Source organism: Phyllobates terribilis, unplaced genomic scaffold (genome assembly GCF_046119375.1).
Source record: "Phyllobates terribilis strain yellow unplaced genomic scaffold, ASM4611937v1 Scaffold_5__5_contigs__length_657084704, whole genome shotgun sequence".
Taxonomy (NCBI): domain Eukaryota; kingdom Metazoa; phylum Chordata; class Amphibia; order Anura; family Dendrobatidae; genus Phyllobates; species Phyllobates terribilis.
In genome coordinates this window covers 459675641-459700327 of record NW_027362765.1, presented here as the reverse complement: position 1 = coordinate 459700327, position 24687 = coordinate 459675641, and positions in this window count along the sequence as shown.

Below are 24687 nucleotides of genomic sequence, written 5' to 3'. Positions count from 1 at the left end.
GGACAGCAGCTCATACAGGAGCACAATGTCTGCTAGACCTGCAGTTCAAATCAGCTACTAAGACAGCGCGTACTAGGCTGACCAGCCAGCACTAGGTGTTAAATATAGAAAAAAACAAAATTGGGGAAAGGAGTATATTACAAAGCTTTACACCTTTGCAAATGTAGCACCCTGAGGATTCGGCTGCTACAGGGGTATTGCACCTCAACCCAGAGGTGTGGTATTCCACTCCCGGGTAAGGATGGAGTGTGGAGCTGAGCTCAGAAGGCTGCATGCACTACACACATCCCATTTCCGGAGGGCAGACCAACGGTACTCCCACTTAGAAATGTGCAGGTACGACCGAGTCTGTCCTTGGCTGGAGTGGGAGGGGGGTGGTACATCCCAGTAGTGTAGGGGCAGATAGGGGGAGCAGTCTGGGTAGTGCTAGGAGCTCATTGGGTGCTGGTCACCTGAGCTCACACATAGAGGGAGTATATAAGGTGGGAACCATCTTAGATCAGGGTCAGTCAGAGAGACATCAGTCTTTGCAGAGGAGTGGAAGAGAGCAGAGGAGCAGAGCAGCCCCAGAGCCAAGAGTGAGAGAGGAGAAAGAAAGACCCAGAGGGGGAGAAAGAAGGAACTCTGAGAGCCCAAATACAACCACAGGGTGAAGAGTTGGCAACAGGGTACCGGATCCCAAACTGGTGGGGGCTACAGCATACCTCAGCCAGAGACCGGAGGCCGTGGGCAGCATCTGCCACGGCCACCCACCAAATCCACCCGGAAGGCAGACCACGCATAGGGTCAGGGAACCCAGAGGCAAGGGTTCGCCAACAAGAGGCCCGAGGGAGCCGGACATAGGTGGATCCCTGGTGGGGAAGGCCAGAGACGAGGACAGGACAGAAAGGGAGCTCAGAACCACGCTCCAGAACTACTTGGGGGTTGGCCGAGTCCAGGACCTGGTGGACGCAGCACGGCTCGGGTGGTCACTCAAGGCCGGAGTGACCAGTACAAGAACAGCAGTAAGTAAAGAACCCTGAACTGCACAACCCGACTCTGACTCTCATTACCATCTTCCCTGCACTTCCACAACCACCATCCTCTGCACCTGACCCCCTGAGGCTATACCCCTCCCGTTGGGGGTTATACTACCTAAGCTGCACAAACACCATCAGCCTCAGTGGACCCTGCTGCAGCGGCGGCCGAAGTGACCGCAATTCAACGGGTGGCGTAGTCGACATAAAGAACTTTAGTAACATCAGTAAGGACTGCCACACACTGAGCTTGACACCCTGGGCACGGACCGGGTCACAGCCACTCGGAGACTACAACCCCCATCTGATCCGGCTCCGGGTATCCCTAACAACACTGGCCCAGGGGGCGCGTCAACTTTGGCGTAGTCGGCAGGATAACGTGCCCGCAACAACCGGGTACTGCGTGCCTGAAGAAAAGTACACTGTTACCTTAAAAAGAAGTCTCCTGCCGGTTCCGGAGGGTCCCCGCCATCGGGCCCCATCACAGGTCGTTTCCCGCCGGTTGTCCGCCATTTGCAGCTTTTTCCCGCCATCCATGGAGTTTCCCGCCACTGGGAGACGATTCCCGCCATTTCCAAGGATTTCCCGCCTTGGGGGAGCGGACGCCATTATGGGCGTGCCAGAGGGTGGCAAGAGGCCACCTCCCATTGTGGGCCAGGTCAAAGAATGGCGCCAAAAGCGGAAATCGCGCCCACCAACAGAGACTGTGATGCTGGAAGTGTCCATCAGCGTAAGAGAACTGCCCCTGGAACTGAAGTTGCCCCGGGACCACCCTCGATGTGGGCGGAGACAGAAGAAGAGAACAAAGATGGGTGTCGCCTGGAGGAGTCTGGAGAGAGCGCACCCGGAGACAAGACGTCTGGAAGAGAGTCCAGAGAGAGCCTACCCGGAGATGGAGGGAGAGCCAGGCAGCACCGACCCAGCGGTCAGGAGCCTGATGCGGGCCGCCACTCCAGGCAGCACCGACCCAGTGGTCAGGAGCCTGTTGCCGGTCGCCATTCCAGAAGGCCGGCTGGAGACAACGGGAGGAGAGCAGAGCAGCACCGACCCGTTGGTCAGGAGCCTGCTAGAAGCAACGACTCCACTAGGCTTAGTGGAGGTCTTGGCACAGCTCCCCCGAGACCGGGAGTGTGCACAGACTGCGCTGGAGGGCCTCGCACGGAGGATGGCCCGGGTGCAGCGAGAGACGTTAGCAGAATGGAGCCGTGAGATGGCCCAGCAGACAAGAACCCGTCAGCGGAGCACGCCACCCGAGACGAGGAGACAGACCGCCTCTGAGGATGGCGCAGGAGGACTGAAGGCCGGAGACGGCGCCGAGAAGGGAGCCGAACGAATGGAGGCAGGTAAAGGGGACGTCTATACCCCGAGCCGGGAAACCGCGTGCCTGCCCCAGCTCCCCGTCGCAGAGCCCGAAGTACCCCCTGCCGTGCCCGTCGCTGCAACGTCACCGCCGCAGACTAGGCCTCAAACGGAAGCCGCGACCCCTGTGACGTCACACGCCTCGACCCCGAGCGTGGCCAAGCAGGAAGTACCATCAGCCTGGTCGCAAGGCCTAGTACCCCCGGGCGACGCAATACCAACAGCGCCCCCTACCTCCGCGGAGCCCCCGGCCTGGTCGCAGGGCCGAGTAACACAGGGCGCCGCCGTTCTTACGGTGCCCTTTACTTTCAAGGTGCCCCAGGCCTGGTCGCAAGGCCTGGTTAGCCCGGGCGCCGCTACCACCACGGCGCCCATAACACCTAAAGTACCGCACCTGGGTGAGGACCTGTTCGCCCAGCATACGTGCCCGGATGGGCAGCCCTTCGTATGGCCCCAGGAATACATCCAGCTGGAGCTGCAAAAAGCAAGGGCCATGTGCGAACCCCTGATTCCGGCTCCAAAGCCCATGAAGAGGATCTCGCCCCCGCTAGAAGAGACCCAGTTTGAGCGGGATCCCACCGGAGAAGACCTCATGGGGTTCACTCAGGAGACTCGGGCAGCCGCAGCGGAGCGTGCAGAGTGCTGCCGCCAGCAGCTCGAGGTCTTTGAGAGGGAGCGGAGAGAGAGGCGGGTCCGGGAACAGCAAGCCCAAATAAGGAGCGCGGAGCAGAAGAGCCGGACCAGGAGAGACCCCCGTGCAGCGCATGGTCCCCGTACCATCGGGACTGTGATAAAGTTCAATCTGCAGCATGGGTGGGGTTTCATCAGGGATCACCGCACCCCAGGCGACGTCTTCGTGACCAGGAGAGACGTTGAGTCCCACCTACCGGAGGGACACAGAGGTCGTGACCTGTATTTAGGGGACGAGGTCACCTTCACCCGGCACAAGTGTGCCAAAGGACCCTACGCCCTCCATGTGCATCGCCTGACGGAGGAGGAGCTGCGGTGTGAGGAGGAGCAAGAGGACCCGGACGGGTCTGAAACTGAAACTGTCCACAAAGAAAGAGCAGGAGGACGCCGTCGTTGAGTACGGTAGTATAGAGACTGTATATAGTTGCCCGTCGGGGCACAGTGAACCGTTGCTGCTAATATAGTCCCCGTTGGGACCAGAGAACTGAACTGTTAACCCGTGTGTCCCTATTCCCACTGACCGAGGACTGAGAACGGTCAATCCTCCCTAATACCTGGCCGAGGACTGAGAACGGTCAATCCTCCCTAATACCTGGCCGAGGACTGAGAGCGGCCATATCCCTTTTGTATATAGTTGCGCTTCCTAAAGCGCCCCCTACCGGTTTTATAGGAAACCGTGTTTCTTCAAGAGACAGTCGCACTTTACCCGGTCACAAGTTGCACCGTGACCGGAGGAACCAGAAGACAAGAATGTTTTCATGAAAAGTTTATATGAAAAGTTTATGCTGATATATATGATGTTTTATATGTTTTATATGTTTATGTTTATGAAAAAAATTGTATGTTTTGGATGTTGTTTATATCTTACAGCCCGAGGACGTGCTGTGATTTACCAGGGGGGAATGTAGCACCCTGAGGATTCGGCTGCTACAGGGGTATTGCACCTCAACCCAGAGGTGTGGTATTCCACTCCCGGGTAAGGATGGAGTGTGGAGCTGAGCTCAGAAGGCTGCATGCACTACACACATCCCATTTCCGGAGGGCAGACCAACGGTACTCCCACTTAGAAATGTGCAGGTACGACCGAGTCTGTCCTTGGCTGGAGTGGGAGGGGGGTGGTACATCCCAGTAGTGTAGGGGCAGATAGGGGGAGCAGTCTGGGTAGTGCTAGGAGCTCATTGGGTGCTGGTCACCTGAGCTCACACATAGAGGGAGTATATAAGGTGGGAACCATCTTAGATCAGGGTCAGTCAGAGAGACATCAGTCTTTGCAGAGGAGTGGAAGAGAGCAGAGGAGCAGAGCAGCCCCAGAGCCAAGAGTGAGAGAGGAGAAAGAAAGACCCAGAGGGGGAGAAAGAAGGAACTCTGAGAGCCCAAATACAACCACAGGGTGAAGAGTTGGCAACAGGGTACCGGATCCCAAACTGGTGGGGGCTACAGCATACCTCAGCCAGAGACCGGAGGCCGTGGGCAGCATCTGCCACAGCCACCCACCAAATCCACCCGGAAGGCAGACCACGCATAGGGTCAGGGAACCCAGAGGCAAGGGTTCGCCAACAAGAGGCCTGAGGGAGCCGGACATAGGTGGATCCCTGGTGGGGAAGGCCAGAGACGAGGACAGGACAGAAAGGGAGCTCAGAACCACGCTCCAGAACTACTTGGGGGTTGGCCGAGTCCAGGACCTGGTGGACGCAGCACGGCTCGGGTGGTCACTCAAGGCCGGAGTGACCAGTACAAGAACAGCAGTAAGTAAAGAACCCTGAACTGCACAACCCGACTCTGACTCTCATTACCATCTTCCCTGCACTTCCACAACCACCATCCTCTGCACCTGACCCCCTGAGGCTATACCCCTCCCGTTGGGGGTTATACTACCTAAGCTGCACAAACACCATCAGCCTCAGTGGACCCTGCTGCAGCGGCGGCCGAAGTGACCGCAATTCAACGGGTGGCGTAGTCGACATAAAGAACTTTAGTAACATCAGTAAGGACTGCCACACACTGAGCTTGACACCCTGGGCACAGACCGGGTCACAGCCACTCGGAGACTACAACCCCCATCTGATCCGGCTCCGGGTATCCCTAACAACACTGGCCCAGGGGGCGCGTCACAAAGACTAATCAATAATTAAATTGAAAGAGTATAGTAGCTTTTTAAAGGGCACCTGTCACATAATTTTGCCCTACTATACTGCACCCAATGCATTAGAAGTCATGTAATGTGCATCCCTAAAGTGTCTATAAAGCTAACCGCCACAGTATATCAGAAAAAAACACTTTTAATCTTTCCTGACGTTATGTGTAAATTCCTGGCTACCTGGGTGCGCTGGATATATCGGTTCAGTAACACTCCTTCTGTCAGTAGTCCTGCGCCCCGCAGCTGGAATGATGACAGCCAGCTCCCCCGAGCATTCACATTGAATCTAGGTGCATGTCCCCAGCTTCATTTTCGATCTACGAATGCAGGAAACCTCTGAGTACCAGCCACTTCTGGAGCAGGCGAAAGTGAAGCTGTGGACACACACCCAGCTTCAATGCGCTGGCCCATCATTTAAAATACAGGGTACGTGACTACTGGCCAGAAGGGCGTGATTGAACCGATATCCAGCGACACCAACCTGACCTGGGATTTACATAGAAGGTAAAAGTGTTTTTTTTTTATTGTATACTGGGGCATTAAGCTTTTTATAGACACATTAGGGAGACACATTAGATGACCTATACAATATTTGGGGCAGATTAGAATGGCAAAATGACAGATTCCCTTTATCCATTTTTTTGCTACATACACTACTATACTACATTTTAATTATTTATTTTATTTTATTTTATTCACTTATATGGCGCCATTAATTCCACAGCGCTTTACAGAGATTATCATCACTATCCCAATTTGGGCTCACAATCTAAATTCCCTATCAGTATGTCTTTGGGAAGAAACTGGAAGAAACCCACGCAAACTCCTTGCAGATGTTGTCCTTAGTGGGATTTGAACCCAGGACTCCAGTGCTAACCACAGAGCCACCGTGCTGCCCACACTACTACATCTTTTAATATGTACGTCCTTTATTCATCTGTCTATATTTTTTTTATCTCCTATTTCCTTAACAATGATATCTTAAGGACTTAATTAATTTTATATCAGGCTGGAGAGTTTAGTGAACGATATGTTTGGGATTGTAAAAAACATTTTATTGATTGTCCCACTATAGAGACATTATGTGCAGAATGATGGGTTTATGCAAAATGAGATTGACAGTGATTATAAGGGAATGATATTAGGTCACACTAGGTTGTTATTAATGCACTGTTTGGATATACACAAACACTGCAATGCAGTGGTCCATGCTATCAATGCTGTATGCATGTATCTGAGACTTTATTATTGGAGAGTTTGGGGAAGCTAGGTGACTGTACTTGTAGAAAGAGGACTGTAAGTGCCATTATTGAGAGGAAAAGAAGATGGAGCAGAGAGAAGCAGAAACACGCAAACACTGCTACTGCTTCTAGTAAGTGTTTTATCTCATCCTAGTGCTAGATTCACAGCTACACTGCTTGTTACTCCATGGACTCCATCATGCCCTTCAAAGCATGTGGTACAGACGTATACGGGAGCAGGAAGCTTTTCTGTCTTTCTGGAGACCTTATAGGAACAGGTCATTGCCTGAACTCCATGAAATCTCAGGTTCATTAGAGATGAACCCATCAGATGAGGGAAAACTGCTAATATAGTTGCATAATTATCAAAATTAAAGTCTTCCTAATGTACACTTACATCAATATATTTAAATGATTGGGGTAGTTTATGATACAGGGCTTCATTATAGGCTGATTTGCTTTAGTGACAATATCCTCTAAAGGGGTTTTCCCATGAACAAAGTGCAATCAAATCAATAGACCTTGATATAAAAATAAGTTCCACAATTGGATGTGGTAAAAAAAATATATTCCTGTGCTGAGATAATCTGCCCTGCTGTGTACTGTGTAATGGCTGTGTCTGACCATACAGGAACATGGTCTACACATACCAAATACACAAAGAGAGTATATAGACAGGACAGCATGGGATCGCAGAGGCTTTCTGTGAGGTAAAACATTTATCTGCCTTTTTAAAAACTTGATTTACCTCACAGAAAGAATCAGCTGTGATCCCATTCTGTCATGTCTATATACTCTTTTGCTTCCTCCCCTATCCTGTCTATATACTCTTTTGCTTCCTCCCTTGCCCAGGAGTTGTGGTATATCCGACCATGTTCCTGCATGCATCCACTACACATGGGCACATTTATAAGGTTATCTTAGGACAGGAACATTTTTTTAACACATCCAATTGTGGAACTTATTTTTTTTTTTCTAAGATCTATTAATTAGAATGTATTTTGCTTGTGGAACAACCCCTTTAAGTGTGTGTCCATAGTTTTATATAAATGACCACATTAAAATTAGGCAGGGGGAGGTGTTCCAAGAGAAGAAGTTCCTGTTCACTGCATTTCTCTACATCTGACTACTGACAATAGCAGGTAAAATTGGTCATTGGGGATTATAGTAAGATTATTTTCACACTGGCATTGCGGTTTTGCTCTGTCTCATTTCTATTGTCCCGGACGAGCTGAATAGCACTGTCTCCTTTTCTATAGAACGCCACTGAAAACATGGAAATCTTAATATGTCCATGGGATTAGAAGCTGCTGCTTTTAAGGATGTGGTAGAGAAAGATAGGGGTGCCAGAGTCCTTCATGTCTGTGTTCAGGAGACAATAGGATCAGGTCACTGCCTGAAGTCCGGGAAAACTGTCTATTAATACTGTCCTAGAAGTGTCAGAAATATATGAGTGTACACGTATGGTTAATTTTAAAGTCTTCTGAAATGACAGATACTATATCCACTTATGTATTTTCCAGCCAAGGTTATGGTTTAGGCCACGGCTCCACTATCAGTATTTGATCAGTATTCAGTCAGTATTTTTTCTCTGGAGTGGGAGTCAAAACCAGGTGAGGAACAATCAGAGAAAAGGTATAATAGAAACAATTCTCCTATTTATCACCCACTTCTGGTTTTGGCTCCCACTCCTGAGAAAAAATACTGACCGAATACTGACCAAATACTAATAGTGGGGCCGTGGCCATAAAGTGTTTTTCAGATTTAGGAAAAACATTGTTCCCCGGCTGCAGTATGACTGAAAAAAAAACAATCTCTGCTTGATTCACCCTCCCCAGGTCCAACATGGAGTTTCCGCTGCTGATCCCAGTGTCTGTTCTTGTCTGCAGCGCTGGCATCAGACAATAATGGAGCTCAGTGGCACAGAGCAGCTTGTGTCGTGTCATACAGCACCACTGAGCTCATTGAATGGCTGCAGTGCTGTCAACGTGACGTCAGTGCTGCAGACAATAACAGACACAGGGAGACGTGGCCCAGACTCAGCACCAGACCCGGGGAGGGTGAGAGAAGCACAGTTTTTTTTTTTTTAAACAAACTGCAAGCAGGGGAGGTGTTTTCTGAATTTGGAAAATGCCTTTAATACCTTCATAACATGCTGATGATTATGTACACCTACTATAATGTTTTATCACAGCCCTAATGGAGTGTCAACATGGCAAGCATACTTTGTGCAGCGTTGGTTGGCAGATTTATCCGGAGATCAAGGCCCAGATATTTTATGGATTGCAGTCTCAGCTCTGTGCCTCATCTCCGATCCCATTAGAATGAAGAAGGTGACTGGACCTTTATTTGTCTATAATGGAAACTTAGAGGTAACAATTTTTTTTAACGAGCCCTAAAGCTGTGTCAGGTTGCAATGAATAATGCATTTCAGGATAATGGTTCCTTTGTGGGCATTTTAATTTGGGACTTTAGCGACCCTTTTTAAAAGGAGCTTTTTTCATTTGTGAAATAATATCCCAAGATATACATATTCCCATGGCAACAAGACTTGTATCTTAAACTTGTGTGGAGAGTTTCATCAGCATATCATTTGTTTTATGTGGTGCCCAAGATGTGTGTGTGGGATCAGCGATGCATAAAACTCTCCTACCTGCGCGCCATCCTTTCATCTCCATCATCTAGAGACGTGCCGCAGGTTACCGTCTGAAGAAAGCCGCCATTACAGAAGTGTTTCGTGGAGACTCCTCCAGCTAAATGTCACTATTACTGCCTCAGCTGCTAAATAACCATATGTATCTTTTACCCCGAACTCGCTCCCAAAGTATTTAACATTCTCTGTTGGTGTATTTATTGAGTTCATCCATGCAGTGTTTATTCTGGATTATTAAACTTCAGCTTGTAGGCATAATCAAGTCATTATCTGTCGTTTCACGGAAAGCTGCCATTTCGATAAGACGCAGAAGGATTCCCTGCAGCGGTCTATGTTATTAGCCTCCTGCATCTCCCTTACAATTACCATATGTTCTGCATTCGATGAAGGGAAAAAAAATCACGTGTTATCATCGGTGATAGTACAACTAAAAAAGAATGACTTTGTAGAGAAATGTGATTCCATTTGTAATAGGAGCCGTTCCCTTCCATCGTGGCTCCGTAACATCCGTGGCGGCTGCTTCATGTGATGGAAAGTCTGGCGCTAGAAATGGGGAAAAAAAAACAATTATGGAGATTCATATTCCTATATTATGCTCTGGATGTTCTAGCGCTAACATATATCCCTGAGCAGTCACTGCCCCCAATAAGGCTTACAGCCTACTTTCCTTATTTTAGATAGAAACTTGGTTCAAGTTTATAGGGAGCCAGTTAAACTCTTTTTTGAGGGGTTTTACTGAAAACCTGGTGGATACTTCATTGTGCAAATTAGTTTCCTTTGGTGTGCGAGAGAGCTGTCTCATAACATAAGTACCACCTAACATAGTAACATAGTTTTAAAGGTTGAAGGAAGACAAGTCTGAAACCTAAGTCTGAGTTCAACCTTTAATGAGGCTTACAACATGACCAAGAATAAATGCCAAGCCAGAAACTCCTCTGCAGACCCCCAGATGGCACTTCAGAGATGAGTTTCTTTTGCTCTGTAATGGAGGTAGGTCTCATACTTTTCTCTCTTGGAGCATTACTTCTAAGACTCCATACTCAGTTGGTCTCATTGAGGAGAACCAATACTTCCCCACAGATCTTGATCAGTGATGTGTGTTAGAAGAGCTGGCTGACTGGACTCTTGAATCGCTAAGCCAGACCCTTTTTTCTAACACAGCCACTGCGTAGACAGAGAAGAGGACTTACTTGGCTACTAAGATGATCAGTCCGCCAACCCCTTTCATTCATGGAGCTGATTTTTGTATCTGTAGTAGAAGGCAATCATCATCATCAGGAGAACTCTTGCAGGATGTGCCAGAGATGAGGAGAGATAGCCATCTGCTGGCCAGGCGAAATCAAGAAGGAAACGATTTGTGCTAGAAGAGTTGAAGGGGGAGCAAATTCAGATGCCGGACCTAATCAGGTGACCTCCAGGAATGATTTCCTGAATATAAAAGTCCAGCGCACCAAGCCACAAGCAGATGTGGTGCCAGACTACAGAGTGGAGTAGATGTGCTCCAGAGGTACCGCAGGACCCAACGTGACAGGCCTCAGCCGGAGGCCCGCGTCACACAGGAGCCGTACACCGCCTGATAGGCTCCGGACTCCTCACAGAAGTGCTCCAAGTCCTGTGCATGTTGGTCAGAGTCAAGACCTGCGCTCTATACCGAGTAAGTTCCCGGAAGCCGACGCTGCCTGCCAAGAGCCAAGGTCTGGAACCCCTTAACCCAAGAGTGAGAGACTACCGTTGATGGTCAAGCCGAGAAGAGCTGAGAGAGGACTGCAACAGGAGAGACATGCTAGCAACAGCGGAGGAATCGCGCAAGTGAACAGGGCCGTCACTTCCAACTTTTACCTATGGTATTGAGGACAGTTGGGATTAGGACTTCAGGTTGGGAGGGGGCCGGTTGGTGTATGAGAGACTAAATGGGATCTGATAGATTTTACCCAGAAGAGACGTGCAGCTTAGCGGGAAGAACCGGTGACCCCCGCTAGTGTAAGGTGCCCCAGCGAGGTAGTCGTGGGCGAGCTGTAGCCCATACTCGCTCTGGCACCCTACAGACAAAGTGTATGCTCCCTCTGATGTGCTGCGGTGTATGTGGTGTTTTCCACTTACTTCTGACCAGCCAGTCTCTGCGGTCTCCAAGAATTTGTCTTCTGGGCCCAGGGCAGCAACGAATTCAGAGGACACAAAGTTCATAACAATAACTGGGACTTTACTGGTAACTGGAAGTATGTACAATATTTACAGGCAGGTATAAAGGATAAGGCCCAATGGGTTGTCATCTTTCCCACAGGTACTTGATACAACTTCATCCCTGGTTCCCAAGTAAGGTGAAGCATCTCTGTTGCTCTGTTCTCTAGCCCTAGAGAATCTTCCTCACCAAAGACAGTATAGCCAGATCTGAGTTCTGTCCATGTACTAGCCTTGACCTGTGTTTAGCTTCACTCCTGACTTGAATCCTTTTCACTTGCAGGGGCACTTCTGTGAGATACAGAACACACACCATCTTTCTCTTCGGCTCCAGCCAGACAGTAAACAACTTACCCACAATCTCCCTGGGGCTCTGCTAAAACACTCCCCTTCTCCTGTGGCTGTGTTAACTCCTCTAGTTGCTGGATGCTTCTGGAGCACAACACTTCCTGTCTCATGTGCTTGTGTTACTTCTAATAGTTGCTGAATGCTTTTATAGCAACAGCACTACTTCTGCATGTCACAACAACTGTTGACAACATTTTCCTTCCTCCCTATAATCCTGATCTTGCTCTGTTGGACATTCTCTTCTTTGGTCAGAATCATTTCTGATTACAAGGTGAAGGCTGCGTTGTATTTGTGGTTCTCAGCTCAGCCAAAAATATGTTTTTATGTAAGAATATGCAAATTGTCTCTTAAAAGAGGAAGAAGACTAGAACTCTAGTGCCACGCTTAGGAAGTAGCAATCCTAAGTCAATACTGACTCTCTAATAAGCCTTGTGACATAACTTAGGATAAAAGCCAGAAGCATAATCTCAATTTGCAGACACTGTGTTTTGGGGTACTGCCCGTCGTCAGTGCAAAGTGTGAGATCTGGTTTGGCTGGGTAAGAGGCGTCTGACCAGGATTCAAGGGGTAACGTTTCTCCTTGCGGATAGTGACATGTTAAGCATGTCAAGGTGAGGAGACTTTTAAGCCACAATGCTCCTCTGGGAAATATGTAAATTGTCTCTTTAGAAAGGAAGAGTATTAGAACTCTAGTCCCACCTATAGGAAGTAGAAATCCTAAAAGTCAATATCGACTCTATAACGAGTCTTGTCACATGACTTAGGATAAAAGCCAGAACCAGAATCTCATTTTGCTGACACTGTGTTTCGGGTTACTGCCCCTCGTCAGTAATTGTTCACAGATGAAAAAAGTGTAGTGAAAAGCAGGGAAATTATTAGTGATAGGCGAGCACTAAAATGCTCGGGTGCTCGATGCTCAGGCCAGCAAATTGGAATGCTCTGGTGCTCGACCTGAGCAACGAGCCCAATGTAAGTCTATGGGAAACTTGAGCATTTTTCAGGCTGCTACCCCCGGCGGTCTTCAGCGGGCCTAAAAATTGCCCAAATCGATGGGAACAGTGCTCAAATTACATGGGCACAGCATGGGAAAGACCCCTGGAAGCATTTCTGACTCCCAGGTCACTGCTGTCAACAACGTTGTCAGAGGTACTACGCCACTTTTACGGACTCACAATAAAACATACAAAAACGAAACCAAAATGGATTTTCCTGGGAAATAAGTTAACAAACATCCTTTCCAGGGTAATGACTTGTATATAAAGCAAAATAAATATACAAAAACAAAAATACTCCTCCACACCTTGGGCTATGTTCACGTAGCGTTTTTGATGTGTTTTTTGCACTTTTGAATTGCTTTCAACCGTGGAAAATGCATTCACCGGGAAATGTCATTTTAACATTTAACAACTTTATCTGACCATGTGGTGTGTGAGACATGATCAGACACATCCTGTTTCATTTATGAAGGAGGGCCTCTGAAAGTCACAAAGACTATTTTTAAAGGGCTAGCAGTTGGCCCTCGCTATTCTTAGGCTGCGTGCCCACTATGGGGTTTTCAAGCGTTTTTGCCGTGGAATTTCCACAGTGAAAATGCTTAAGAAATACTTGGTAATATGTGCCCCATGTTCCCCAATGATAATCCGCATGTGCTGTGCACATGCTGCGGAAATTTCCACTGCGGATTATCATTGCGGAAAAATACGCAGCATGTCTATTAATTTTGCGGACACACAGCGTAACTGCCACCATTAACTTGCATTGAAACACATAATATCCATGTGAACACATTTGCACATACGGATATTATGCGATTCTATGTGCGGATGGTACCCGGGTTTGGAGAAGAGGAGACTCTACTCCAGACTCGGGTACCATACCCCTGGGGGGTATGCATGAACATACTGTATCAAAAAAAATTTTATGGGCATTATAAACACCCTTTAAAAAAATTATGTGGGTGTTGCATCCCAGACCACGGTCACTCTGGTGATATGGTGGTGGAGGATGAGGATGAGGAGAAGGAGGAGGACAAGAGCAAATAGCCAAAATCAGGAAGAGTAAACCCATGTGTGGGTGTGAAAACGTGCATGGGAATACACCTCCCAAAAAAAGACACTGGATTTGAGTTTGTTATGCTGCTATCATTCGGTGGTGTTGAGAAGTCTGGCCCAATCCAGCCCTTGTTCATTTTTATAAGAGTCAGCCTGTCAGCATTTTCAGTTGACAGGCGGATGCGCTTATCAGTTATAATTCCACCAGTGGCACTAAAAACCCGCTCTGATAAAACGCTAGCGGCAGGGCAGGCCAGGACCTCCAAGGCTTAGAGAGCCAGTTCATTCCACGTATCCAGCTTGGATACCCAATAATTATAAGGCACAGAGAAATCACGGAGGACGTTGGTACGGTCGGCAAGGTACTCCCTCAGCATCTTCCCAAACTTTGCACTCCTTGTGAGAGTACCCCGCGCCTCAGAGCCTGCGCGATGGGAGAGGCTGGGTAAACTCTCCCAGAACTTTGACAGTGTTCCCCTGCCTCTGCTGGATTGGAGTTGTGTCTCTCTCGGCTGTACTCCTTGGTTGTCCAACGAAGTGTGCCTTCTGCCGCCAGTATTTTCAGTTGGGAATTTTTTTTAATAATTCCGCAACAAGGGCCTTCTGGTACTGCCCTATTTTTTTAGACCTGTCCACCTCAGGAATAAGAGATAGAAAGTTCTCCTTGTAGCATGGGTCTAGAAGTGTCACCAACCAGTAATGGCTGTCATCCAAAATTTTGAGAACGCGAGGGTCACGGGAAAGGCAGCGTAACAAACTCAGCCATGCGTGCCAGACTGCTAACAGGCAAGACTTCCGTGTCTTCACAAAGAAGAAGACTCCTCCTCCTCCCTGTCCTCAGGCCATCCACGCTGAACAGACGGTATGACAGTTGTGCAGGTAGTACCCTCTATAGCGCATGAAACTAGCTCCTGTTATTCCTCCTCCTCATTGTCACCCAATCCACGTTGGGATGAGATGAGGCTGGGTTGTGTGTAATCACCCTGTATAGTTCCTTGCTCCATCTCATCGTGCTCCACCTGCAATGCTTCCTCTTTGTGAGCAGAGATTATTTCAGAAGACAGAGAAGCGGGATGGTGATGCTAATTATGGCGTCATCGCCGCTCACCAACTTGGTGGAGTCATCAAAGTTTTGGAGGATGGTACATATGTCTGACATCCATGTCCACTCCTGAGGTCTTATGTGTGGAGTCTGAACTGAATACCGACGGCCTTGTTGTTGCTGGTAGTCAACAACTGCCCTCTTCTGCTCACAAATCCTTCCCAACATCTGCAGTGTAGAGTTCCAACACGTGGGGACATCACACACCAGTCGGTGAGCCGGAAGCTGCAAACGCTGCTGAAGCACAGCAAGGGTAGCGGAAGCTGTAGCTGACTTTCTAAATTGGGCACACAGGTGGCATACTTTGACAAGCAGATCTGGCAGCTCTGGGTAGGTTTTGAGAAACCGCTGAACCACGAGGTTAAGCACATGGATCAGGCATGGTACATGTTTGAGCTCGCCTCAGAGCCGCCACCAGAGTCCGGCCATTGTCACACACGACCATGCCTGGTTGTAGGTTCAGCGGTGTCAGCCACAGATCTGCCTGCTCTTTCAGAGCTGTCCACAACTCTTCAGCATTGTGCGGTTTGTCACCTAATCATATTAGCTTCAGCACTGCCTGTTGCCGCTTGGCTGAGGCAATGATGCAGTGCTTCCAGCTTGTGACTGATGTGGTCATTGTAACGGGTCCGGGAGGCGGACTGTAACGGGTCCGGGAGGCGGAACCTCTGAGCTACTATACAAGGGGGCGGCCCTTGTAAGGGAGCGGGTGGCAGTCTCTGGGTGAACGGACAGGGAGTTACGGCAAGTGATCAGGGCAGTCTCTGGGTAAGGGGTAGGTACGACCTGTGATGGCAGAGCCTCCGGGTAGGCTAGCAGGCAGGTGGTAGATGTGTGCTCCCAGGTGAGTAAGCGAGAGTCTCTGGAATAGCAGGTGGTCACGGCACGTGACGGCGGAACCTCCGGGCTGGCAGGCAGGTAGGTAACGGAGAAGCGCTCCCAGGTGAGCGGGCAAGAGTCTCTGGAATAGCTGATGGTCACCGCACGTGACAACGGGACCTCCGGGCTGGCAAGCAGGCAGGTAACGGAGATGCGCTCCCAGGTGAGCGGGCAAGAGTCTGGAGTAGCTGGTGGTCACAGCACGTGACAACGGAGCCTCCGGGCTGGCAAGCAGGCAGATAACGGAGAAGCGCTCCCAGGTGAGCGGGCAAGCTGGTCCATAGACAGACTGACCGGAGTAGTAAGGCAGACCGTCGGACCTCAGGCAAGCAGGCAGGTAGCTGATATGCGCTCCCAGGTGAGCGGGCAGGCTGGTCCTTTAGACAGACTGACAGGAGTAGTAAGGCAGACCGTCGGACCTCAGACTGGCAGACAGGTAACAAGTATTCAGGCAGGAATCAGGCAGGTAACTGGCAGGTACTGGCAGGTAACTAGCAGGAAACTGGCAGGAAACTGGCAGGTAACTGGCAACGGGACCTGAGGGCTGAAGCACAGGTGAGACACAGGTGCAAACAACATTGCTCGGGCACCTCCATTTTGGAGGAGGTGCCTTATATATGATGAAGTCCTCCGGCCATTGGCCGGGGACTCTTTAGGGCGGCGCGCGCGGCCCCTTTAAGAGGAGGGGAGCGCGCGCGCGCGCGCCCTAAGCACAGGGGCCGGGAAGGAGCGCGCGCTGAGAGCAGAGCAGGAGGAGGACGCCGGGACGGAGCGCGCGCTGACAGCAGAGTGGGGGGAGGAAGCCGGGCACGGAGCAGAGCGGTGAGAGGAGCAGCGTCCCTGCCTAGCAGAGGGCAGGGACGCCGGCACTACAGTACCCCCCCCTTTAGGCCCCCCCTTTTTTAGGCCAGACAGAAATTTAGCTAGGATGAGAGGGGCATGGATGTTCTCCCGGGGCTCCCACGTTCTCTCCTCAGGACCAAACCCCTTCCAATCTACCAGGAAAAAGGTCTTTCCTCTTACCCTTTTGGTGGCAAGAATGTTCTCTACCTCAAACTCGTCCTCAGCAGAAACCGGAGCAGGAGGCGTACCTGTAGACTTGGAAAAAGAGTTAAGTACCACAGGTTTGAGGAGAGACACATGGAAGGAGTTAGGGATCCGTAAGTTGGCCGGGAGTTTCAATTTATAGGCCACCGGGTTGATCTGACTGATGACCTCCAGTGGGCCGATGAACCGAGGCCCTAACTTATAGGAAGGGATCTTGAGCCGGACATATTTGGACGAGAGCCAGACTTTATCCCCAGGGCGGAATTGAGGAGGGTCCAGACGTTTTTTGTCAGCGTGTCTTTTCATACGCTCGGATTACAGAAGGAGTGCGGACCGGGTACTCTCCCATATGGAGGAAAATTTGTTAACAAGAGATTCCGCAGCCGGATTGTCCGCCGAGGTGGAGACGGGAAACGGGATCCGAGGATGCTGACCGTAGACTACAAAAAACGGGGATTTGGAGGAAGACTCGCTCTCGTGATTGTTGTACGAGAATTCGGCCCATGGCAGGAGATCCACCCAGTCAGAATGGTGGGCATTAACGAAGTGCCGAAGGTAACTGGTCAGGTTCTGATTGATCCGCTCCACTTGACCATTAGACTGTGGGTGGTAAGCGGAGGAGAAGTCCAGGGTGACGTCCAGCAATTTACAAGTGGCTCTCCAGAAACGGGAAGTGAACTGTACCCCACGATCCGACACGATGTGACGGGGCAGGCCATGAAGACGGAAGATGTGGCGGATAAAGTCTTTAGCCAGCTCGGGTGCAGACGGAAGACCTGGCAGTGGAATGAAGTGAGCCATCTTGGAGAAGCGGTCAGCGACCACCCAAATGACCGTACAACCGGCAGAGACGGGCAGATCAGTAATGAAGTCCATCGCTATATGCTGCCAGGGGGCAGCAGGTACTGGCAGAGGTAGGAGGCGGCCGGCCGGCAGGTGTCTCGGAACTTTGTTGCGGGCGCAGGACACACAGGCAGAAACAAAGTCTATTACATCCTTGTGCAGGGTAGGCCACCAGTAGTGCCGGGTAATAAGCTGGAGGGTCTTTTTCTGACCGGCGTGGCCAGCTAGTTTAGACGAATGACCCCAGTGTAGAATCTTCTCCCGATCAGGTACTGGTACGAACGTCTTACCAGGAGGAAGACGATTTAGACTCACGGGAGCCACCTGCATTACTCTGGCGGGATCGATGATATGTTTCGGATCCTCCTCGAGATCAGACACCAGAAAGGATCGAGACAAGGCATCCGCCTTGACGTTTTTGTCAGCCGGGCGAAAATGAAGGACAAAATCAAAACGAGCAAAAAACAAGGACCACCGGGCTTGGCGCGGGTTAAGTCTCTGGGCATGCTGGAGGTAAGCCAAGTTCTTGTGGTCAGTGTAAATTATTACCGGGTGAAGAGCCCCCTCGAGCAGGTAACGCCACTCCTCCAATGCCAGTTTGATGGCCAATAACTCTCGGTCTCCTATGGAATAGTTGCGCTCAGAGGAGGAGAAGAGTTTAGAGAAGAAGCCACAAGTTACCATCCTCCCGGAAGATGATTTTTGAGTAAGTACCGCTCCGGCTCCAGAGGAGGAGGCGTCAACTTCCAGGAAGAACTGCTTGTTGCCATCTGGGCGATGCAGCACCGGGGCGGAAGAGAAGGCCTGTTTAAGGGAAAGAAAGGCCTCCTCTGCTTCGGGTGGCCACTCTTTGGGATTAGTACCTTTACGGGTGAGCGCAGAAATTGGGGCCGTCCGGGAAGAGAAGTGTGGTATGAAGAGGCGGTAGTAGTTGGCGAAGCCCAGGAAACGCTGAATGGCCTTCAACCCCTCCGGTCGGGGCCATTTCTCGATGGCAGACAGTTTCTCAGGATCCATTTGAAGGCCGGTCTGAGAGATAATGTAGCCCAGAAACGGAAGCGAGGTCTGCTCAAAGAGGCACTTCTCAAATTTAGCGTAGAGATGGTTCTGCCTTAGCCTGAGCAGGACCTGACGAACGTCCCTCCGGTGAGTCTGGAGATCCGGAGAGAAGACCAAGATGTCGTCCAGGTACACCACTACGCAGGAGTAGAGAAGGTCCCGGAAGATGTCATTGACCAACTCTTGAAAGACGGCAGGAGCGTTACAGAGACCAAAGGGCATTACCAGGTATTCATAGTGGCCGTCCCGGGTGTTGAATGCCGTCTTCCATTCATCCCCCTGACGAATACGAACCAGGTTGTACGCCCCACGAAGGTCCAGTTTGGTGAAGATCCTAGCCCCCCTCAGACGATCAAATAATTCTGGAATGAGCGGAAGGGGGTACTTATTCTTCACCGTGATCAGGTTTAGGCCTCTATAGTCTATACAGGGACGGAGAGAGCCGTCCTTCTTTTTGACGAAAAAGAAGCCTGCTCCCGCCGGGGAGGTAGATTTCCGGATGAATCCTCTGGCCAGATTCTCCTCAATATATTCGGACATTGACCGGGTCTCAGCAGCGGATAAAGGATAGATACGCCCACGGGGAGGAGTAGTACCGGGTAGCAGATCGATGGGACAGTCGTATGGTCTATGTGGTGGTAATGTCTCTGCCTCCTTTTTATTAAAGACATCTGCATAAGACCAATAAGGAATCGGAAGTCCAGGTAGATTAGCTGGGGTAGGAGAGGGACGGACGGGATGGACGGGAACCAGGCAGGTTTTATGACAGTCTTGTCCCCAGCGAAGGACCTCTCCGGTTTGCCAGTCTAGCACGGGTGCATGTCTCTGGAGCCAGGGCAGACCTAGCAAGAGGGCGTGAGAGAGTCCAGGCAGAACATGAAAGGAGATACTTTCAGAATGCAGCATTCCCACCTGCAGGGTAATGGATTCGGTGATGAGTTGAATGGGGCGAGGTAAGAGGCCCCCATCCACGGCAGCGACAGACAAGGGTACAGCCAGAGGTTTGGTGGGGATGCGGTATTTCTCAACCAGGGACTGTGAAATAAGGTTCCCGGCTGCTCCAGAGTCAAGTTGGGCTAGTTCGAAATAACGGTTCTCCCCGTAGATGATCGAAACTGACAACAGCAGGGATGGAGAGGATTTATTCTTGTCTAGGTGGACCTCTCTGAGCGAACCTAGACACAGGCGTTTCCCGACCTCTCCGGGCAGGCACGGATCCGGTGCTCCTTACTGCCACAGTAGAAGCAGCTCCCCTCGGCACGGCGTGAGTCCTGACGGGTTTTGACCATCTTGGTCTGGTCGACCTGCATAGGCTCAGGAGAGTGTACCTGGGGAGAGATGGAGGGAATGACGGGTTTCTGGAAAGTAGGAGCTAAACGTGGAATCCTTCTCTCACGGGTGACCTCTTTGGCACGCTCCTGAAACCGTAGGTCAATTCGGGTGGCAAGAGTTATTAAGTCATCGAGAGTGGTAGGAATGTCCCGACCGGCAAGTTCATCTTTAATACGGCCGGACAGACCCTCCCAGAAGACGGAAACCAGAGCGTCGTTATCCCAGGCCAGCTCCGAGGCAAGGGTACGGAACCGTATGGCATATTGGCCCACGGTGAGACTCCCCTGACGGAGGCGTAGCAACGATGATGCAGATGAGGTCTTCCGTCCGGGTTCGTCGAAGACTTTCCGGAAAGCCGTGAGAAAAGCAGGCAAGTTGGACACCAGGGGGTCTCCTCTCTCCCATAGAGGATTCAGCCAGGCCAGGGCCTCCCCGGTGAGATGGGACATGATGAAGGCAATTTTGGCCCGGTCGGAGTTAAACTGGTAAGACAAAAGTTCAAAATGCAGGGTGCACTGATTCAAGAAGCCCCGAGCCTGGACGGGGTCGCCTCCGAAGCGAGGAGGTGCAGAAAGCCGGGGTCCGGGGTAGGATACCATAGTATTAGTGAGCAGCGGAGCCGCCGGATTGCAAGATATGGCACTGGCGGAGGTTGTTGGTGGATCAGACAGAGTGTTCAGGCGAGTATTAACATTCCGCAGGTGACCCAGGATGGCCTCCTGTTGGGACCTCTGACGGGACAGTTCAAGACCGAGGTCCGAGAGCGAGGGAGCTTGGGTGCCACCGGGTTCCAGGGCCCGAGCAAACTGTAACGGGTCCGGGAGGCGGACTGTAACGGGTCCGGGAGGCGGAACCTCTGAGCTACTATACAAGGGGGCGGCCCTTGTAAGGGAGCGGGTGGCAGTCTCTGGGTGAACGGACAGGGAGTTACGGCAAGTGATCAGGGCAGTCTCTGGGTAAGGGGTAGGTACGACCTGTGATGGCAGAGCCTCCGGGTAGGCTAGCAGGCAGGTGGTAGATGTGTGCTCCCAGGTGAGTAAGCGAGAGTCTCTGGAATAGCAGGTGGTCACGGCACGTGACGGCGGAACCTCCGGGCTGGCAGGCAGGTAGGTAACGGAGAAGCGCTCCCAGGTGAGCGGGCAAGAGTCTCTGGAATAGCTGATGGTCACCGCACGTGACAACGGGACCTCCGGGCTGGCAAGCAGGCAGGTAACGGAGATGCGCTCCCAGGTGAGCGGGCAAGAGTCTGGAGTAGCTGGTGGTCACAGCACGTGACAACGGAGCCTCCGGGCTGGCAAGCAGGCAGATAACGGAGAAGCGCTCCCAGGTGAGCGGGCAAGCTGGTCCATAGACAGACTGACCGGAGTAGTAAGGCAGACCGTCGGACCTCAGGCAAGCAGGCAGGTAGCTGATATGCGCTCCCAGGTGAGCGGGCAGGCTGGTCCTTTAGACAGACTGACAGGAGTAGTAAGGCAGACCGTCGGACCTCAGACTGGCAGACAGGTAACAAGTATTCAGGCAGGAATCAGGCAGGTAACTGGCAGGTACTGGCAGGTAACTAGCAGGAAACTGGCAGGAAACTGGCAGGTAACTGGCAACGGGACCTGAGGGCTGAAGCACAGGTGAGACACAGGTGCAAACAACATTGCTCGGGCACCTCCATTTTGGAGGAGGTGCCTTATATATGATGAAGTCCTCCGGCCATTGGCCGGGGACTCTTTAGGGCGGCACGCGCGGCCCCTTTAAGAGGAGGGGAGCGCGCGCGCGCGCGCCCTAAGCACAGGGGCCGGGAAGGAGCGCGCGCTGAGAGCAGAGCAGGAGGAGGACGCCGGGACGGAGCGCGCGCTGACAGCAGAGCGGGGGGAGGAAGCCGGGCACGGAGCAGAGCGGTGAGAGGAGCAGCGTCCCTGCCTAGCAGAGGGCAGGGACGCCGGCACTACAGTCATTTTGGAGTTGGAGGCTGAAGAAGAGGAGGAGGATGAGGTGCAGGAGCTGAAGACTCTGGGGGTAACCCCGATTGACCTAGGGCCTGCAATCCTCGGCGTCGGGAGGATGTGTTCTGTCCCAAGGTCCACTATTTTAACCCAGTGTACCGTCAGTGAGATGTACCATCCCTGCCCACAAGCACTTGTCCACGTGTTCGTGGTTAGGTGGACTTTCCCAGTAACTGCATTGTTGAGGGCACGGCTAATGTTGTGGGACACGTGCTTGTGTAATCCGGAGATGGCACACCGGGAGAAATAGTGGCAGCTGGAGACCGAGTACCGAGGGACTGCCGCTGCCTTCAGGTTGCGGAAAGCTTCCGTCTGCACGAGCATAAAAGGCAACATTTCGAGCACAAGAAGTCGCGAAATGTGGGAATTTAGTAGTGTGGCCTGTGGGGCATTGGCTGCGTATTTGTGCTTGCGTTCCAAGGACTGGGGTATGGACAACTGAGCGCTGCGCTGGGACATGGAAGTGCTTGCTGATGGTGCTTGTTGAGAGTGTGCAATGACAGGTGCAGGGCAGGAAGCATCTTCGCATGCACAATGGACAGGGGATTGGCTTGTACGCACAACAGTGGAAGACGCAGTGGTGCCACCCACAAACATAGTTCCTGGACCTGGAGTTTAGCCCACAAAGTCGGGTGCATTGCTGCCATGTGCCTGATCATGCTTGTGGTGGTCAGGCTGGTAGTTTTGCTACCCCTGCTGATGCTGGCCTGGCAGTTGGTGCAAATGGCCTTTTTGGGGTTATCGGCAGAGTCTTTAAAAAACAACCAGACTCGTGAAGACCTAACAGTTGTACTCGCAACTTCCGTCGTGTTGGTGTTACGGGAAACAGTTGCCCGCCTTCTGTCTGCGGCCACTACACTGCTTCTTTCTGCCTGTTGGTGTACTCTGCCTCCCTCCCCCTGTGTGCTGCTGTCCTTGCTCTGCATGTCCTCCTGCCAGGTTGGGTCAGTTACTATATCACCCACTTCCGCACCCTGGTCCTCCTCCTGATTTTCTGGCAGTTGTGTCTCATCATCGTCCACCTCTTGTGACACTATCCCGCCTTCGTATGACTGTGGCTGCTCAAATATTTGGGCATCGCTACATGCAATCTCCTTTTGCCCCGCAAGAGGAACCAGGCGAGAGGCCCGAATCTATAAATGGAAAAGTGAACAGCTCTTCGGAGTGTCCAAGTGTGGGATCAGTTGTCTTTGGGCACTCGGCATGGTGGGAGGAAGGAGGATCTGGATGATGAATATGTGGTCCAGACTCACGGCTACTGAGACTTGACTGTGTGGAAGACAGGGTGGTGGTGGTGGTGGTGGTAGCTAAGTGACTGGAAGCATTATCCGCTATCCAGCCAATAATGTTTTCACACTGCTCTGTGTTCAATAGTGGTGTTCAGTGGTCCCCTATTAAATGGTACAGGAATGTCGAGCGAGAATATGTGGGTGTTTGTTGTGGCACAATTTCAGCTTGCCCACGGCCTCCGCCTTTGCATGCACCATCACCATCACGTCCAGTTCCCCGTCCCTTGCCACATGCCTTGTCCATTTTAAATAAAGGACAATATCTTCCACGCTCACTACAAAGGGCTGAATTTGGAGCAAACTTATATGTGATCCGTGTGGCGGACAAACCACAGTTTTAAATAGCTGGCCTGTAGGTAACTATTTTTAGCAGCAAACTGGTGTCAATAACTTCGCTGACATACTGAAACAACATTTTAATGGAGGCCAGAAATGGCAGAATTTTCAGCTCAATTATATGTGATCCGTGCGATGGACAAACCACAGTTTAAAATATCTGGATTTTTAGCACTGTAATATGGAAAAGACCTGGTTGTATTCCGCAGTGCCAACAAGCAAATGATGCAGAAAAATGGTGTTCTCTCGATTGGTTTTTAAGCAAATACTCAGGATTAAAATGAAAAAAAATATATTCCTGGCCCCTGAGACAGACACAACTGGAACTCTATTTTATTATGAAAGTAGAAACCATTACAACTAACAAAACATAAGCCAAAACTTAAACAAAGCAGAGATCGCCAGCAAAACTTAGTAGGTATCCTACTTGTCCCACCACTCTCACATTACTTATAACCAAGCACTATTTACAACCCTCCTACCACATCTGGCTCCACTGCCCAAAATAATACCCATTCATTACACCACACAAAAACAAAAAAAACCCTCAGATAATACCTCCGGTTTGACTAGGTTCAACCTGTTCCCCCATAACAGTTGGAAGAACATGCTATAAACCCACGTCCAGAGAGGTTCTGGCAAGATGCAGACAGTACCCCCAGGTAAATTAGCAAAGGGAGCAGGAAAGTGACGAATTGAGCTTCCACACGCCTCTTCCCATCCGAGGGGTCTCTGTGACATTCAAAGAAAACAAAATAAAACAGTGATCAGAGAATTCCACCTCCACCACCGATATTGGTGAGGAGACAGGTTTTATTTAAAGGAGGAGGCTATCTATCCTGGACCTAATCTGACTCCCTCTAAAATATGCGAACCCCACGTGGCCTGGGTTGTTCCTGATGTGGACATCGACCAGGCGAGCCTCACAAACTATGCTATTTAACACGACGCTGTCATAAGCCAGCCGTTCTCTGGAACCTCCTCTGTCCTGGAGCCTCGACACGCTATTGAATTCCCCTCCAAAGACCACCTGTCGGCTAGAAAACAGAAAGGGTTTAATCCTCATAAAAAGACTTTTATGGTCCCACTTGGACTGTGGACCATAGATGTTCTCAAGCCAAAGCTCTTATCCC